A 19,458-nucleotide genomic window follows, 5' to 3' on the forward strand; every position below is an offset into this window, starting at 1 on the left:
GGAGCAGCAAGTGAATAACACCAGCTGTAGGACAGGCCATAGGGAGCAGCCAGCGAATAACACCAGCTGTGGGACAGCCCATAGGGAGCAGCCAGTGAATAATACCAGCTGTGGGACAGCCCATAGGGAGCAGCCAGCGAATAACACCAGCTGCGGGACATCCCATAGGGAGCAGCCAGTGAATAACACCAGCTGTGGGACAGCCCATAGGGAGCAGCCTGCGAATAACACCAGCTGCGGGACATCCCATAGGGAGCAGCCAGCGAATAACACCAGCTGTGGGACAGCCCATAGGGAGTAGCCAGTAAATAACACCAGCTGTGGGACAGCCCATAGGGAGCAGCCAGCTAATAACACCAGCTGTGGGACAGCCCATAGGGAGCAGCCAGCAAATAACACCAGCTGTGGGACAGCCCATAGGGAGCAGCCAACTAATAACACCAGCTGTGGGACAGCCCATAGGGAGCAGCCAGCAAATAACACCAGCTGTGGGACAGCCCATAGGGAGCAGCCAGCAAATAACACCAGCTGTGGGACAACCCATAGGGAGCAGCCAGCTAATAACACCAGCTGTGGGACAGCCCATAGGGAGCAGCCAGCTAATAACAACAGCTGTGGGACAGCCCATAGGGAGCAGCCAGCAAATAGCACCAGCTGTGGGACAGCCCATAGGGAGCAGCCAGCAAATAACACCAGCTGTGGGACAGCCCATAGGGAGCTGCCAGCTAATAACACCAGCTGTGGGACAGCCCATAGGGAGCAGCCAGTGAATAACACCAGTTGAGACAAGTCATAACTGCCGCTGCTGGCGTCCTGGGGTGCTATACGCGATATTATATTCACAAACAATTGAAAATAAACTGTATTCCATTCCACTTTTACATTATGTAGTAACATTCTGAATAGCATTGACCGTGCCGGTTTTGTTAACCTTTAATATCTAGTTTTTTGCCTCACCCTATATAATAGTTTGCATCTGATGATTGTGTTACATAGTCTTCTCTGTCTCTTCAACAGGATTCTCATATTGTCCTGGCTGATGAGTCCGGCAGCACAGAACACCTGCAGGGCAGTATTACAGGTAATGTGCCAATAGGGCAGCATGGGGGTATGAAGGCACAATTGCATCATCGTGGCCCTGCCCACCATTATACAAAGTCACCAATACCAGCAATGTAAAGTGAGGGGTGGGGCCATGATTATGTAAATCAGCATGAATGTCGTCAGCAAGCCGCATGCACCACCCACTGTACTCTGAAAGTAGGTGGTGCCAGGTGGCAGCGAGGGGCTCCGGGACACTTGTCTGCTTTTTCAGGAGTTTACCGAGATTTGGTAATTACACAATTAATAAACCCTGTAGTCATTTCACAATCAGCAATGTGTTTTCTGCCATTATACTAAACACTAGAGTATGGCAGTATTTCCCAAACCCAGTCTTCAGGGTATCCTGACAGTGCATGTTTTCAAGATCTCCTTGCTGGAGGACCGGTGTCTTACTACTAACACATTTTAAAAGATACACATGGAAAACATGACCTGTTAGGGTGCCCTGAGGGCAGATTTGGGGCACACTGCTATGGGGTATTAGAATGTAAGTGCAGAGGGGTATAGCAGACGGAGACACTTGCTAGGTCTGTAGTGATGTTCGTAAAGCTCCAAGATATAATGTGTTCCTTATTGTAAAGGGCAAATGGGCATACAGTGATATATACACTTATATTTAATTACTTCCATTATGTCACTGGTCTTTCCTGTGTATAAAATATTAAATAATAATCCCATTGGTCGGGCACTGCACAGCCAGACCACTTGGGTATACTCTGTGCTCTACTTTAGAATTATCTATAAATAACAGAGTAGTGACCACCCCAACCCTCCCAATACATATTAATATTCAGGGGTGTAATGAAGCTGCCTAGTCACATTATCCTTTTACCCTCATTAATAACATTCCATGCTACACTGTAACTGAGATAGTATGCATACCCCGAGCAAGTAAAGATGTTCTATAAAATGTATATACCTCTCCTTCCAGCTGTGCCCAGAGTACCAGCGCCACCTGCACAACCCAGAGCACAGGACACAAAGTAAGTACAGTATAAACATATGTATTTTATTATTTCTCATCACACAGACATTGCTACAAAGCTGTATCTGCTGCATTACATCTCTGCGTCATTATATCGCACACTACCAGGGTCACACAGACATGGCTACAGAGCTGTATCTGCTGCGTTACATCCCTGCGTCATTATACCGCACACTCCCAGGGTCACACAGACACGGCTACAAAGCTGTATCTGCTGCGTTACATCCCTGCGTCATTACACCACACTCCCAGGGTCACACAGACATGGCTACAAAGCTGTATCTGCTGCGTTACATCCCTGCGTCATTACACCGTACACTCACAGGGTCACACAGACATGGCTACAGAGCTCTACCTGCTGCGTTACATCCCTGCGTCATTACACCGCACACTCCCAGGGTCACACAGACATGGCTACAGAGCTGTATCTGCTGCGTTACATCCCTGCGTCATTACACCGCACAATCCCAGGGTCACACAGACACGGCTACAGAGCTGTATCTGCTGCGTTACATCCCTGCGTCATTACACCACATACATGCAGCAGTATGATAGCTTACAGTGTCTGTGAGCAGGCGCTATTAGGAGGACGTCTGTGTGATGTGGGGGCAGCGCTTTCATCCTCTTTATCTTTTTCTTTAGTAATGACCACATTCCTGAGCACGACATGAATATGATCAGCTACAGGCATCGGCGTTACATCCAGCCGCAGAACATCGCCCCAAATGTCGCTCAGAAGGGGAGTGTGGTGGATGTCCTGAAGGTAAGAGACATGGAACATGAGTGACAGCAGGAGAATACAGACATGCTATACTGTCTTATTCCTGTCCCTCTACCATATTCCTCTATCTTATCACACGTCCTTTCTTATCCTGCTTGTAGAACATCTCGTATCTGCTGCACCAGTAACTACAGCTGATGCTATTCCCTCCCCCATAGCCTGTGTTACTGTACTCAGGTCTGGTATAGAAAATCTACAGTAATTATACAGACTGTCATTAGGTCTACCTCATATATTCTACATTTATTAGGTCAAAAGGTTGACATGGAATAAGTAGACAGTATAAAAAGGCGACAGGTAGAAAGGTCGACTTGGAAATGATCAACAGAAAAATGGTTGACGTAAGTTTTTGTACGTGACCACAATTATTGCAAACATATAACCGTGCAGGCTTGCCAGGCTTCGGACATGGAGATCAATATGACATCCTGGCTGTCAGGGTTCCGGCGGGCAGGAGACCGATGACGGGATACCGACAGCTGGGACCCTGGTGGCGAGCGCAGCGTGTCCCCTTGCGGGCTCGCAGGTGTTGGGATTACGGCGTCGGTATCCTAACAGCCAGGATCCCGACAGCCGGTAATTTAACTGCCTTCCCAGACAATGTGAAAAACCCATAAAAAACTTGTCAACCACATGTGTGTCAACCATTGTCATGTCTACCCTTTTACCTGTCGACCTTAAGCACTGTCTACCTTTTCGTGTTGACCAAATGGTGTCGACCTATTGACCGTCTATTTGGACACTGTCTAGCTATAACATTGGAACATATTCTACTCACCTCGCGCTACTGAACACATTTCCCACCAATACATTTTTAATTTCTTCGTATTTTCTAATTCCACCATTTCCTACCAGCAGGGGGAGACAGCGAGAGACCATTCTCCATCTACTCGCATTACCGATGGTGAGTAACAATCTATTCCTCATCATAAAGGGAGAGATAAGAAGGACGGGAAGGTGCAGGAGGGGGAGACATGGCGGGGGGGGAATGTGCCTGGTCATTTGTATCACTGTATCTGAGGACTCTCACTATGATAGGAAGGATTTATGCAGCAATATTTACTGTCATGAAATGTATGGTCTGACGCTGTGTCGGACTGGGGCATGAAGAGCAAAAAATGTTGGAATTATACAAGTAATTGTTAATAAGTAAATAAGCAGCAGCAGAGCGAGCTACAGAGGTGTTTGCAAAACTGCAAATTCCATATAAGTTGAAACATAAGTTATATTGAAAAAATTATATAACATCTATATTTTAAATGGAATCAGTACGATTTACCGGCAGGCGCGATGGCGGCTGTCCATATCCCATCAGCGTCTTCCCGCCAGTCAGAATGCCGGCAGCTGAGCGAGCGCAAACAGTCTCCTTGCGGGCTCGCTACGCTGCGGGCTCAGTGGCTCGCGGTACTCGCTACAGGATCTGTTCCAACTATAATGGTGTCGAGGAATAGTCCTGTTTTGCCGGGATTCCGGCTGGCAGCATTGTTGGCTGTCAGGATTCTGGAATCGGTATCTCGATTGCCAGGATCCCGACATCCGGCATATTGAACGGATCCTATTTTAAATATTTTGCATCTAAATGACTTATTATAAAGTAAACAATAATATAGTAGTAATATAATAATAATAATAATAATAATAAAAGTATTATATAACATAATGGGGGGTATCCAATTACCTGCGCCGCGAGTAACTGTGTCGCTGGAGGCTATACTATTATCCACAATGCGGAGCGCTCCTCCCCTTCATGCCGGCAGTTATTGCGATGATTCAAGGTGTCTGAGGCCCCCGAAGCACAATCCGTGATAAATCGGCTGCCGGAGCCGCCGTAACAAACAGGATCTTATCACTTTTTCTATCTTTCTTTGTCTCCTCTATTCCCTTTCTAGTATTGCACTATCACAGAATATGACCTCAGGGATGTAACATTTTGCTTAACAGCTCGTACCCCCCATTTCATGTTTAAGGTTTATTGTTCGTTAAAGGTAACTCCCACTTATCATTACTTAGTGTGATTCTTATGTAATTACAGCTACGGTACGCTCCCCTGGGACTGGCCAACATTTCAGCCGTGCAGTGATCCGGCTACTCAATGATGCCGCTCGTAGGAACTCCCAAAACACCGAACAGGGAATAAAGATGATGATGCCCACAAACACCGGGCCTCGGCAGCCTTACATCAGACCCTCCTTGCTCCGATACCCGCTCAGAGTCGCCAGAACTGCAATGAAAGAGAAATCTTGAAGCAGAGCTGGATGGAGAGCTTGGGACGCCCGAAGCATAGAAGACACCCATATATCTGTACAGAGCGTCTTCCAGTCAGCAGGCCACAGCGTATTTAATACCATCTTGCAACAGAAAGGTAACCTGGGGATTAGGGCTACTGGCGACACCCCAAAAAAAAACAACACTGGGCAGCCGCCTCCTGGGTGTGTTGGAAGAGCTGCTAAGCTGATAATTATTTTTATAATGTTGAGAGTTACATCCAGCTCATTAATAACTTAAGAAGTCGAAAGTTTAAACCCAAGCATTGCCGGGTACTTCAGCTAATTACTAATATAACTAATAACTGTCAGTTGTGGATACTAACGAGTGACGTATTGTTTCAACTAACATCGGAGAATATAATTAAGGAAAACATAATAAGCCTCATAATCTGCCTACTTTATGCTTTCTTTGGAATACTATTCTAACACGCTGCCTAGACTTTGTTATATAAGCCAATTACTAACCAATTACATGCTGGGAGATATCTGTGCACGCTGAGACTTTATATATGAGCTTAATTGCTTGACTAATTAAAAAATAATATATATATTTATAAATGTGAATTATGTTAACAAATGTATTAATATTATAATTGAATGCTTTATTGGTTTTATATTTGATTTGTTATACACTGTCAGTGTTATTTAAATAAATAAATAAATAAAATATAGTTGAAGAAAGCATATGATAGCGCTTTTAACACCTTAATTGTTAGGGGATTACCTCTTACCGTCAGTAACCTCCTGTTACTGACTCCACCCACTGCTCGGTTGGAGGGTAACGTTCTATCACCACCAGGCTCCTTAAATTGGCACCTGGAACCACTTATTTCTGCTGCGTAGACAAGCAGCTGCAACACATCATGATTGGTGTCGGACAATTCCCACTGATCCCTCACCATGGACCAGTTCTCTGCAAGGTAGCTGGCAGAGGGCTGAGCTTGGAGACACTGGACTCAATCTAGGACAGCCGGGGAATGGAATAGCGTTAGCCGCAATTCTGTTGGTCACAGGATATGATTGCAGTGGACTTAAAGGCAAGATGTTTATTGCTCAAAAAGTCTTTAACAACACTCTTCCCGTGCAGATATTGCTTAGGGGAATACAGCATACAGATGCTCACAGCAGTACAACTCTCCATGATGTCACAGAAGATATACAAAACAGAGTTCCCAGGTCTCTTTTTATCCTAATCCATTACAGTGAATACACAATACCGCAGGGTAAGTCTGCTCTGTACTTTTTACCCAATAAACTTAAGTGCATGTGTGTGGCATGCAAGAAGCCGGAACACCTTTACCATAGTCCCTAATGGACAGTGGGGAATGGTCACTCCTCTGTGCCTGAGCCCACCTGGTGTGATAGTCACTCAGGGCCAGTTCTAAACTTAGTGGCGCCCAGGGTGAAAGTTTCCTTTGCCCCCCCCCCTTCCCCCTGATAGGTAAAACAGAGTTGGTGTGCGCCAAAGGCAAGTTCTATTAGATGTATGTACTCTTTTGTGAGAGGCTTATGGCTACTTTCCAGATTGATACAGGGGTGGTGCTTTTCCATAAAAAATGGGGCACCTATATAGATAGTCTGCCTCTGGACACCCAAAACCGTATCTGGAAGGTTTTTCGGAATACGTGGTATTTAACCAATCGTATTGCTGGAAATATTACTTGAAACCTCCTTCTGATTTGGGGTATTTGTTATGTTTGTAGATCCTTTCCCCTGTGCCGACTTCGCACCTCCCACCACTATGGACTCCTATGCCCTTTTTAAGCCCTCAATTTTAATTTTCCTTCGGGAATTGATGTTTGACTCCCCCCTCCCCTGGCAATATTTTGTATCTCTATTCTATTTTTCTTCTTCTTCTGTCTCTTTTTCTTTCTTTTTCTTCTCTCTTCTTCTCTCTCAGTTATATTGATTGGTCTATATTTTGCAATTATTGTCTTAACTGTATGGGGCGGTAGTACACTTCGGTGAACTATGCTTCCTTGTGTTATTGTTATTCAACTGTGTTTGAATTACTTTTTCTTTCTAAAAAATAAATAAATCATTGTACAGCCATTATTATTCTGTGTTATTGTATTGTGACTTTGATTACTTGTTATTGTTGAGTATTTTTGATGTTGATCCCTTGTTGTTTCTGACATGATCTTATGGCTGTCTAATAAAAAGATTTATTTAAAAAAAAAAAAAAGCTCATACCACTCATTTCATCTTTAAGGTATATTGTTCCTTAAAGGTAACTCCCACTTATCATTACTTAGTGTGATTCTTATGTAATTACAGCTACGGTACGCTCCCCTGGGACTGGCCAACCTTTCAGCCGTGCAGTGATCCGGTTACTCAATGCTGCCGCTCGTAGGAACTCCCAAAACACTGATCATGGAATAAAGGAGAAGATGCCCACAAACACCGGGCCTCGGCAGCCTTACATCAGACCCTCCTTGCTCCGATACCCGCTCAGAGTCGCCAGAACTGCAATGAAAGAGAAATCTTGAAGCAGAGCTGGATGGAGAGCTTGGAACGCCCGAAGCACAGAAGACAAACAACATAACTACACCCATGTATCTGTACAGAGCGTCTTCCAGTCAGCAGGCCACAGTGTATTTAAAAACATCTTGCAACAGGAAGGAAACCTGGGGATTAGGGCTACTGGCGACACCCCAAAAGAAAAAAAACTACAGTGGCCAGCCGCCTCCTGGGTGTGTTGGAAGAGCTGCTAAGATGATAATTATTTTTAAAATGTTGAGAGTTACATCCAATGCATTGATAACTTAAGAAGTTGAAAGTTTAAACCCGAGCAACGCCGGGTACTTCAGCTAATTACTAATATAACTAATAACTGTAAGTTGTGGATACTAACGAGTGACGTATTGTTTCAACTAACATTGGAGAATATAATTAAGGAAAACATAATAAGCCTCATAATCTGCCTACTTTATGCTTTCTTTGGAATACTATTCTAATGTGCTGCCTAGACTTTGTTATATAAGCCAATTACATGTTGGGAGATATCTGTGCACGCTGAGACTTTATATATGAGCTTAATTGCTTGACTAATTATATATATATATGTACACACACACTTTATAAATGTGAATTATGTTAACAAATGTATTAATATTATAATTGGATGCTTTATTGGTTTTATATTTGATTTGTTATACACTATTAGTGTTATTTAAATAAATAAATAAAATATAGTTGAAGAAAGCATATGATAGCGCTTTTAACACCTTCTTAATTGTCAGGGGATTACCTCTTACCGTCAGTAACCTCCTGTTACTGACTCCACCCACTGCACAGTTGGAGGATAACGTTCTACCACCACCAGGCTCCTTAAATTGGCACCTGGAACCACTTTTTTTTGCTGCGTAGACAAGCAGCTGCAACACATCATGATTGGTGTCGGACGATTCGCACTGGTCCCTCACCATGGACCAGTTCTCTGCAAGATAGCTGGCAGAGGGCTGAGCTTGGAGACACTGGACTCAATCGGGGAATGGAATAGCGTTAGCCGCAATTCTATTAGTCACAGAATATGATTGCAGAGGACTTAAAGGCAAGATGTTTATTGCTCAAAAAGTCTTCAACAACACTCTTCTCTTGCAGATATTGCTTAGGGGAATACAGCATACAGATGCTCACAGCAGTACAACTCTCCAGGATGTCACAGAAGATAACCTCCTGTTACTGACTCCACCCACTGCACAGTTGGAGGGTAATGTTCTGCTACCACCAGGCTCCTTAAATTGGCACCTGGAACCACTTATTTCTGCTGCGTAGACAAGCAGCTGCAACACATCATGATTGGTGTCGGACGATTTCCACTGGTCCCTCACCATGGACCAGTTCTCTGCAAGGTAGCTGGCAGAGGGCTGAGCTTGGAGACACTGGACTCAATCTAGGACAGCCGGGGAATGGAATAGCGTTAGCCGCAATTCTGTTGGTCACAGGATATGATTGCAGTGGACTTAAAGGCAAGATGTTTATTGCTCAAAAAGTCTTCAACAACACTCTTCCCGTGCAGATATTGCTTAGGGGAATACAGCATACAGATGCTCACAGCAGTACACCGCTCCATGATGTCACAGAAGATATACAAAACAGAGTTCCCAGGTCTCTTTTTATCCTAATCCATTACAGTGAATATACAATACCGTAGAGGGTAAGTCTGCTCTGTACTTTTTACCCAATAAACTTAAGTGCATGTGTGTGGCATGCAAGAAGCAGGAACACCTTTACCATTGTCCCTAATGGACAGTGGGGAGTGGTCACTCCTCTGTGCCTGAGCCCACCTGGTGTGATAGTCACTCAGGGATGGTTCTAAACTTAGTGGCACCCAGGGCGAAAGTTTCCTTTGCCCCCCCCCCCTTTCTCCCTGACAGGTAAAACAGAGTTGGTGTGCGCCAAAGGCAAGTTCTATTAGATGTACTCTTTTGTGAGAGGCGTATGGCTACTTCCCAGATTGATACAGGGGTGGTGCTTTTCCATAAAAAATGGGGCACCTATTTAGATAGTCTGCCTCTGGACACCCGTAACCGTATCTGGAAGGTTTTTCGGGATACCAATCGTATTGCTGGAACTATTACTAGAAACCTCCTTCTGATTTGGGGTATTTGTTGTGTTTGTAGATCCTTTCCACTGTGCCGACTTCGCACCTCCCACCACTATGGACTCCTACGCCCTTTCTAAGCCCCAGGATTTTAATTTTCCTTTAGGAATTGATGTTTGACTCCCCCTCCTCTGGCAATATTTTGTATCTCTATTCTATTTTTCTTCTTCTTCTGTCTCTTTTTCTTTCTTTTTCTTCTCTCTTCTTCTCTCTCAGTTATATTGATTGGTCTATATTTTGCAATTATTGTCTTAACTGTATGGGGCGGTAGTACACTTCGGTGAACTATGCTTCCTTGTGTTATTGTTATTCAACTGTGTTTGAATTACTTTTTCTTTCTAAAAAATAAATAAATCATTGTACAGCCATTATTATTCTGTGTTATTGTATTGTGACTTTGATTACTTGTTATTGTTGAGTATTTTTGATGTTGATCCCTTGTTGTTTCTGACATGATCTTATGGCTGTCTAATAAAAAGATTTATTTAAAAAAAAAAAAAAGCTCATACCACTCATTTCATCTTTAAGGTATATTGTTCCTTAAAGGTAACTCCCACTTATCATTACTTAGTGTGATTCTTATGTAATTACAGCTACGGTACGCTCCCCTGGGACTGGCCAACCTTTCAGCCGTGCAGTGATCCGGTTACTCAATGCTGCCGCTCGTAGGAACTCCCAAAACACTGATCATGGAATAAAGGAGAAGATGCCCACAAACACCGGGCCTCGGCAGCCTTACATCAGACCCTCCTTGCTCCGATACCCGCTCAGAGTCGCCAGAACTGCAATGAAAGAGAAATCTTGAAGCAGAGCTGGATGGAGAGCTTGGAACGCCCGAAGCACAGAAGACAAACAACATAACTACACCCATGTATCTGTACAGAGCGTCTTCCAGTCAGCAGGCCACAGTGTATTTAAAAACATCTTGCAACAGGAAGGAAACCTGGGGATTAGGGCTACTGGCGACACCCCAAAAGAAAAAAAACTACAGTGGCCAGCCGCCTCCTGGGTGTGTTGGAAGAGCTGCTAAGATGATAATTATTTTTAAAATGTTGAGAGTTACATCCAATGCATTGATAACTTAAGAAGTTGAAAGTTTAAACCCGAGCAACGCCGGGTACTTCAGCTAATTACTAATATAACTAATAACTGTAAGTTGTGGATACTAACGAGTGACGTATTGTTTCAACTAACATTGGAGAATATAATTAAGGAAAACATAATAAGCCTCATAATCTGCCTACTTTATGCTTTCTTTGGAATACTATTCTAATGTGCTGCCTAGACTTTGTTATATAAGCCAATTACATGTTGGGAGATATCTGTGCACGCTGAGACTTTATATATGAGCTTAATTGCTTGACTAATTATATATATATATGTACACACACACTTTATAAATGTGAATTATGTTAACAAATGTATTAATATTATAATTGGATGCTTTATTGGTTTTATATTTGATTTGTTATACACTATTAGTGTTATTTAAATAAATAAATAAAATATAGTTGAAGAAAGCATATGATAGCGCTTTTAACACCTTCTTAATTGTCAGGGGATTACCTCTTACCGTCAGTAACCTCCTGTTACTGACTCCACCCACTGCACAGTTGGAGGATAACGTTCTACCACCACCAGGCTCCTTAAATTGGCACCTGGAACCACTTTTTTTTGCTGCGTAGACAAGCAGCTGCAACACATCATGATTGGTGTCGGACGATTCGCACTGGTCCCTCACCATGGACCAGTTCTCTGCAAGATAGCTGGCAGAGGGCTGAGCTTGGAGACACTGGACTCAATCGGGGAATGGAATAGCGTTAGCCGCAATTCTATTAGTCACAGAATATGATTGCAGAGGACTTAAAGGCAAGATGTTTATTGCTCAAAAAGTCTTCAACAACACTCTTCTCTTGCAGATATTGCTTAGGGGAATACAGCATACAGATGCTCACAGCAGTACAACTCTCCAGGATGTCACAGAAGATAACCTCCTGTTACTGACTCCACCCACTGCACAGTTGGAGGGTAATGTTCTGCTACCACCAGGCTCCTTAAATTGGCACCTGGAACCACTTATTTCTGCTGCGTAGACAAGCAGCTGCAACACATCATGATTGGTGTCGGACGATTTCCACTGGTCCCTCACCATGGACCAGTTCTCTGCAAGGTAGCTGGCAGAGGGCTGAGCTTGGAGACACTGGACTCAATCTAGGACAGCCGGGGAATGGAATAGCGTTAGCCGCAATTCTGTTGGTCACAGGATATGATTGCAGTGGACTTAAAGGCAAGATGTTTATTGCTCAAAAAGTCTTCAACAACACTCTTCCCGTGCAGATATTGCTTAGGGGAATACAGCATACAGATGCTCACAGCAGTACACCGCTCCATGATGTCACAGAAGATATACAAAACAGAGTTCCCAGGTCTCTTTTTATCCTAATCCATTACAGTGAATATACAATACCGTAGAGGGTAAGTCTGCTCTGTACTTTTTACCCAATAAACTTAAGTGCATGTGTGTGGCATGCAAGAAGCAGGAACACCTTTACCATTGTCCCTAATGGACAGTGGGGAGTGGTCACTCCTCTGTGCCTGAGCCCACCTGGTGTGATAGTCACTCAGGGATGGTTCTAAACTTAGTGGCACCCAGGGCGAAAGTTTCCTTTGCCCCCCCCCCCTTTCTCCCTGACAGGTAAAACAGAGTTGGTGTGCGCCAAAGGCAAGTTCTATTAGATGTACTCTTTTGTGAGAGGCGTATGGCTACTTCCCAGATTGATACAGGGGTGGTGCTTTTCCATAAAAAATGGGGCACCTATTTAGATAGTCTGCCTCTGGACACCCGTAACCGTATCTGGAAGGTTTTTCGGGATACCAATCGTATTGCTGGAACTATTACTAGAAACCTCCTTCTGATTTGGGGTATTTGTTGTGTTTGTAGATCCTTTCCACTGTGCCGACTTCGCACCTCCCACCACTATGGACTCCTACGCCCTTTCTAAGCCCCAGGATTTTAATTTTCCTTTAGGAATTGATGTTTGACTCCCCCTCCTCTGGCAATATTTTGTATCTCTATTCTATTTTTCTTCTTCTTCTGTCTCTTTTTCTTTCTTTTTCTTCTTTTCTTCTCTCTCAGTTGTATTGATTGGTCTATATTTTGCAATTATTGTCTTAACTGTATGGGGTGGTAGTACACTTCGGTGAACTATGCTTCCTTGTGTTATTGTTATTCAACTGTGTTTGAATTACTTTTTTTTTTTCTCTTTCTAAAAAAAAAATAATCATTGTACAGCCATTATTATTCTGTGTTATTGTATTGTGACTTTGATTACTTGTTATTGTTGAGTATTTTTGATGTTGATCCCTTGTTGTTTTTGACATGATCTTATGGCTGTCTAATAAAAAGATTTATTTAAAAAAAAAAAGCTCATACCACTCATTTCATCTTTAAGGTATATTGGCCCTCATTCCGAGTTGTTCGCTCGCAAGCGGATTTTAGCAGATTTGCTCATGCTAAGCCGCCGCCTACTGGGAGTGAATCTTAGCATCTTAAAATTGCGAACGATGTATTCGCAATATTGCGATTACACACCTCGTAGCAGTTTCTGAGTAGCTCCAGACTTACTCGGCATCTGCGATCATTTCAGTGCTTGTCGGTCCTGGTTTGACGTCACAAACACACCCAGCGTTCGCCCAGACACTCCTCCGTTCCTCCGGCCACTCCTGCTTTTTTTCCGGAAACGGTAGCGTTTTTTCCCACACGCCCATAAAACGGCCTGTTTCCGCCCAGTAACACCCATTTCCTGTCAATCACATTACGATCGCCAGAACGATGAAAAAGCCGTGAGTAAAATTCCTAACTACATAGCAAATTTACTTGGCGCAGTCGCAGTGCGGACATTGCGCATGCGCATTAAGCGGAAAATCGCTGCGATGCGAAGATTTTTACCGAGCGAACAACTCGGAATGAGGGCCATTGTTCCTTAAAGGTAACTCCCACTTATCATTACTTAGTGTGATTCTTATGTAATTACAGCTACGGTACGCTCCCCTGGGACTGGCCAACCTTTCAGCCGTGCAGTGATCCGGTTACTCAATGCTGCCGCTCGTAGGAACTCCCAAAACACTGATCAGGGAATAAAGGAGAAGATGCCCACAAACACTGGGCCTTGGCAGCCTTACATCAGACCCTCCTTGCTCCGATACCCGCTCAGAGTCGCCAGAACTGCAATGAAAGAGAAATCTTGAAGCAGAGCTGGATGGAGAGCTTGGAACGCCCGAAGCACAGAAGACAAACAACATAACTACACCCATGTATCTGTACAGAGCGCCTTCCAGTCAGCAGGCCACAGTGTATTTAAAAACATCTTGCAACAGAAAGGAAACCTGGGGATTAGGGCTACTGGCGACACCCCAAAAGAAAAAAAACTACAGTGGCCAGCCGCCTCCTGGGTGTGTTGGAAGAGCTGCTAAGATGATAATTATTTTTAAAATGTTGAGAGTTACATCCAATGCATTGATAACTTAAGAAGTTGAAAGTTTAAACCCGAGCAACGCCGGGTACTTCAGCTAATTACTAATATAACTAATAACTGTAAGTTGTGGATACTAACGAGTGACGTATTGTTTCAACTAACATTGGAGAATATAATTAAGGAAAACATAATAAACCTCATAATCTGCCTACTTTATGCTTTCTTTGGAATACTATTCTAATGTGCTGCCTAGACTTTGTTATATAAGCCAATTACATGTTGGGAGATATCTGTGCACACTGAGACTTTATATATGAGCTTAATTGCTTGACTAATTATATATATATATGTACACACACACTTTATAAATGTGAATTATGTTAACAAATGTATTATTATTATAATTGGATGCTTTATTGGTTTTATATTTGATTTGTTATACACTGTTAGTTGTCTTAATTGTCAGGGGATTACCTCTTACCGTCAGTAACCTCCTGTTACTGACTCCACCCACTGCACAGTTGGAGGGTAACGTTCTACCACCACCAGGCTCCTTAAATTGGCACCTGGAACCATTTATTTTTGCTGCGTAGACAAGCAGCTGCAACACATCATGATTGGTGTCGGACGATTCGCACTGGTCCCTCACCATGGACCAGTTCTCTGCAAGATAGCTGGCGGCTGAGCTTGGAGACACTGGACTCAATCGGGGAATGGAATAGCGTTAGCCGCAATTCTATTAGTCACAGGATATGATTGCAGAGGACCTAAAGGCAAGATGTTTATTGCTCAAAAAGTCTTCAACAACACTCTTACCTTGCAGATATTGCTTAGGGGAATACAGCATACAGATGCTCACAGCAGTACAACTCTCCAGGATGTCACAGAAGATAACCTACTGTTACTGACTCCACCCACTGAACAGTTGGAGGGTAATGTTCTGCCACCACCAGGCTCCTTAAATTGGCACCTGGAACCACTTATTTCTGCTGCGTAGACAAGCAGCTGCAACACATCATGATTGGTGTCGGACGATTTCCACTGGTCCCTCACCATGGACCAGTTCTCTGCAAGGTAGCTGGCAGAGGGCTGAGCTTGGAGACACTGGACTCAATCTAGGACAGCCGGGGAATGGAATAGCGTTAGCCGCAATTCTGTTGGTCACAGGATATGATTGCAGTGGACTTAAAGGCAAGATGTTTATTGCTCAAAAAGTCTTCAACAACACTCTTCCCTTGCAGATATTGCTTAGGGGAATACAGCATACAGATGCTCACAGCAGTACAACGCTCCATGATGTCACAGAAGATATACAAAACAGAGTTCCCAGGTCTCTTTTTATCCTAATCCATTACAGTGAATACACAATACCGCAGAGGATAAGTCTGCTCTGTACTTTTTACCCAATAAACTTAAGTGCATGTGTGTGGCATGCAAGAAGCAGGAACACCTTTACCATTGTCCCTAATGGACAGTGGGGAGTGGTCACTCCTCTGTGCCTGAGCCCACCTGGTGTGATAGTCACTCAGGGATGGTTCTAAACTTAGTGGCACCCAGGGCGAAAGTTTCCATTGCCCCCCCCCCCCTTCTCACTGACAGGTAAAATAGAGTTGGTGTGCGCCAAAGGCAAGTTCTATTAGATGTACTCTTTTGTGAGAGGCGTATAGCTACTTCCCAGATTGATACAGGGGTGGTGCTTTTCCATAAAAAATCGGGCACCTATTTAGATAGTCTGCCTCTGGACACCCGTAACCGTATCTGGAAGGTTTTTCGGGATACCAATCTTATTGCTGGAACTATTACTAGAACCCTCCTTCTGATTTGGGGTATTTGTTTGTAGATCCTTTCCCCTGTGCCGACTTTGCACCTCCCACCACTATGGACTCCTACGCCCTTTCTAAGCCCCAGGATTTTAATTTTCCTTTAGGAATTGATGTTTGACTCCCCCTCCCCTGGCAATATTTTGTATCTCTATTCTATTTTTCTTCTTCTTCTGTCTCTTTTTCTTTCTTTTTCTTCTTTTCTTCTCTCTCAGTTGTATAGATTGGTCTATATTTTGCAATTATTGTCTTGACTGTATGGGTTGGTAGTACACTTCGGTGAACTATGCTTCCTTGTGTTATTGTTATTCAACTGTGTTTGAATTACTTTTTCTTTTTCTCTTTCTAAAAATAAATAAATCATTGTACAGCCATTATTATTCTGTGTTATTGTATTGTGACTTTGATTACTTGTTATTGTTGAGTATTTTTGATGTTGATCCCTTGTTGTTTCTGACATGATCTTATGGCTTTCTAATAAAAAGATTTATTTTAAAAAAAAAAGCTCATACCACTCATTTCATCTTTAAGGTATATTGTTCCTTAAAGGTAACTCCCACTTATCATTACTTAGTGTGATTCTTATGTAATTACAGCTACGGTACGCTCCCCTGGGACTGGCCAACCTTTCAGCCGTGCAGTGATCCGGTTACTCAATGCTGCCGCTCGTAGGAACTCCCAAAACACTGATCAGGGAATAAAGGAGAAGATGCCCACAAACACTGGGCCTCGGCAGCCTTACATCAGACCCTCCTTGCTCCGATACCCGCTCAGAGTCGCCAGAACTGCAATGAAAGAGAAATCTTGAAGCAGAGCTGGATGGAGAGCTTGGAACGCCCGAAGCACAGAAGACAAACAGAACTACACCCATGTATCTGTACAGAGCGTCTTCCAGTCAGCAGGCCACAGTGTATTTAAAAACATCTTGCAACAGAAAGGAAACCTGGGGATTAGGGCTACTGGCACAGGAAGGAAACCTGGGGATTAGGGCTACTGGCGACACCCCAAAAGAAAAAAAAACTACAGTGGCCAGCCGCCTCCTGGGTGTGTTGGAAAAGCTGCTAAGATGATAATTATTTTTAAAATGTTGAGAGTTACATCCAATGCATTGATAACTTAAGAAGTTGAAAGTTTAAACCCGAGCAACGCCGGGTACTTCAGCTAATTACTAATATAACTAATAACTGTAAGTTGTGGATACTAACGAGTGACGTATTGTTTCAACTAACATTGGAGAATATAATTAAGGAAAACATAATAAGCCTCATAATCTGCCTACTTTATGCTTTCTTTGGAATACTATTCTAATGTGCTGCCTATACTTTGTTATATAAGCCAATTACATGTTGGGAGATATCTGTGCACACTGAGACTTTATATATGAGCTTAATTGCTTGACTAATTATATATATATATGTACACACACACTTTATAAATGTGAATTATGTTAAATGTATTATTATTATAATTGGATGCTTTATTGGTTTTATATTTGATTTGTTATACACTGTTAGTGTTATTTAAATAAATAAATAAATAAATAAAATATAGTTGAAGAAAGCATATGATAGCGCTTTTAACACCTTCTTAATTGTCAGGGGATTACCTCTTACCGTCAGTAACCTCCTGTTACTGACTCCACCCACTGCACAGTTGGAGGGTAACGTTCTACCACCACCAGGCTCCTTAAATTGGCACCTGGAACCATTTATTTTTGCTGCGTAGACAAGCAGCTGCAACACATCATGATTGGTGTCGGACGATTCGCACTGGTCCCTCACCATGGACCAGTTCTCTGCAAGATAGCTGGCAGAGGGCTGAGCTTGGAGACAATGGACTCAATCGGGGAATGGAATAGCGTTAGCCGCAATTCTATTAGTCACAGGATATGATTGCAGAGGACTTAAAGGCAAGATGTTTATTGCTCAAAAAGTCTTCAACGCTCTTCCCTTGCAGATATTGCTTAGGGGAATACAGCATACAGATGCTCACAGCAGTACAACTCTCCATGATGTCACAGAAGATATACAAAACAGAGTTCCCAGGTCTCTTTTTATCCTAATCCATTACAGTGAACACACAATACCGCAGAGGGTAAGTCCGCTCTGTACTTTTTACCCAATAAACTTAAGTGCATGTGTGTGGCATGCAAGAAGCCGGAACACCTTTACCATTGTCCCTAATGGACAGTGGGGAGTGGTCACTCCTCTGTGCCTGAGCCCACCTGGCGTGATAGTCACTCAGGGCCGGTTCTAGACTTAGTGGCGCCCAGGGCGAAAGTTTCCTTTGGCACACACCACCCTTGTCCCTGACAGCTAAAACAGAGTTGGTGTGTGCCAAAGGCATGCGGCCAAAAATAGGGGCGTGGCTTCATAGGGAAGGGGTGTGGCCACAGTTATGCCCACAGCAGTTGTGTCCCCTGTAGCTGTGCCCCCAGTAGTTGTGGCCCCAGTAGATTTGTCCCCAGCAGATTTGCCCCTATAGCTGTGCCCCCAGCAGTTGTGCCGCCTGTAGTTGTGCCGCCTGTAGCTGTGCCCCCAGTAGTGCCGCTTACAAACACAAAAAAACAAAACACCACAATATTTACCAGCCCCACTCCATGATGTCTCTTCCATAGCAGCGGCGCACAGACACTAAAGGTCAATTATCACCTCTAGTGTCTGACAGTGGTGCCGGCTGCATGGGTGGGCAGCAGGCGCCTGCGGGGTGACTGCGGCCGCACCTGCCCTGCTTGCCTGTGCCTAGAACCGCTCCTGTAGTCACTATCCTGTTGCCGGCACATCTAGACAAAACAGAACTCCAAAGATGGGCAACGAGATCCTCAGACAGAGTCTCCTGGCCACTGAGTGGAAGCCCTTTGGGGCTACCTGCAAACAATTAGCTGCAGACAATTGTGTCAATCATCTTCCCCTGCACTCTCTCATACCATCTTCAAGGCATGGAAGGCATTCTGTTTGCTCGGAAGGGGGCTGGAGAACCCAGCAGCCCACAGAGAGCGTCAGATTACCCCTAGACCACCAGGGAAAAGGGTCAACTTTTTTTTTTTTTTTGATCAATTTAAAATACATCTTACATATATTGTGCCTGGCTGTACACACACTCTGGCACTGCAGCTCAGTACCTGGGGTCCTGGCTCAGAGCTGCACATACACTTTTTACACTATTTGTGCAGCTTAAACAGATTTATCCTTTCTACTGCGCTCAGTGCTCACTGCTGGGCTTTTTGCCAACACAGTCCTGCAGATTGGGACTGCTGGGGTTTCCCCAAGGGCAAAACACACCAGGGGTTAACTAACTGCATTGCCGCACCGATCATACATTTTAAACATGGCACCTAGCGCTTATTGGGGCATTTAAAATTGGTGCCACAGCACTAGCATTCTGGGGTGCCAAGTTTCCAGACCCCATCGGCTCTGTATA

The sequence above is a fragment of the Pseudophryne corroboree genome, chromosome 10, assembly GCF_028390025.1.
Source record: "Pseudophryne corroboree isolate aPseCor3 chromosome 10, aPseCor3.hap2, whole genome shotgun sequence".
NCBI classification, from domain to species: Eukaryota; Metazoa; Chordata; class Amphibia; order Anura; family Myobatrachidae; genus Pseudophryne; species Pseudophryne corroboree.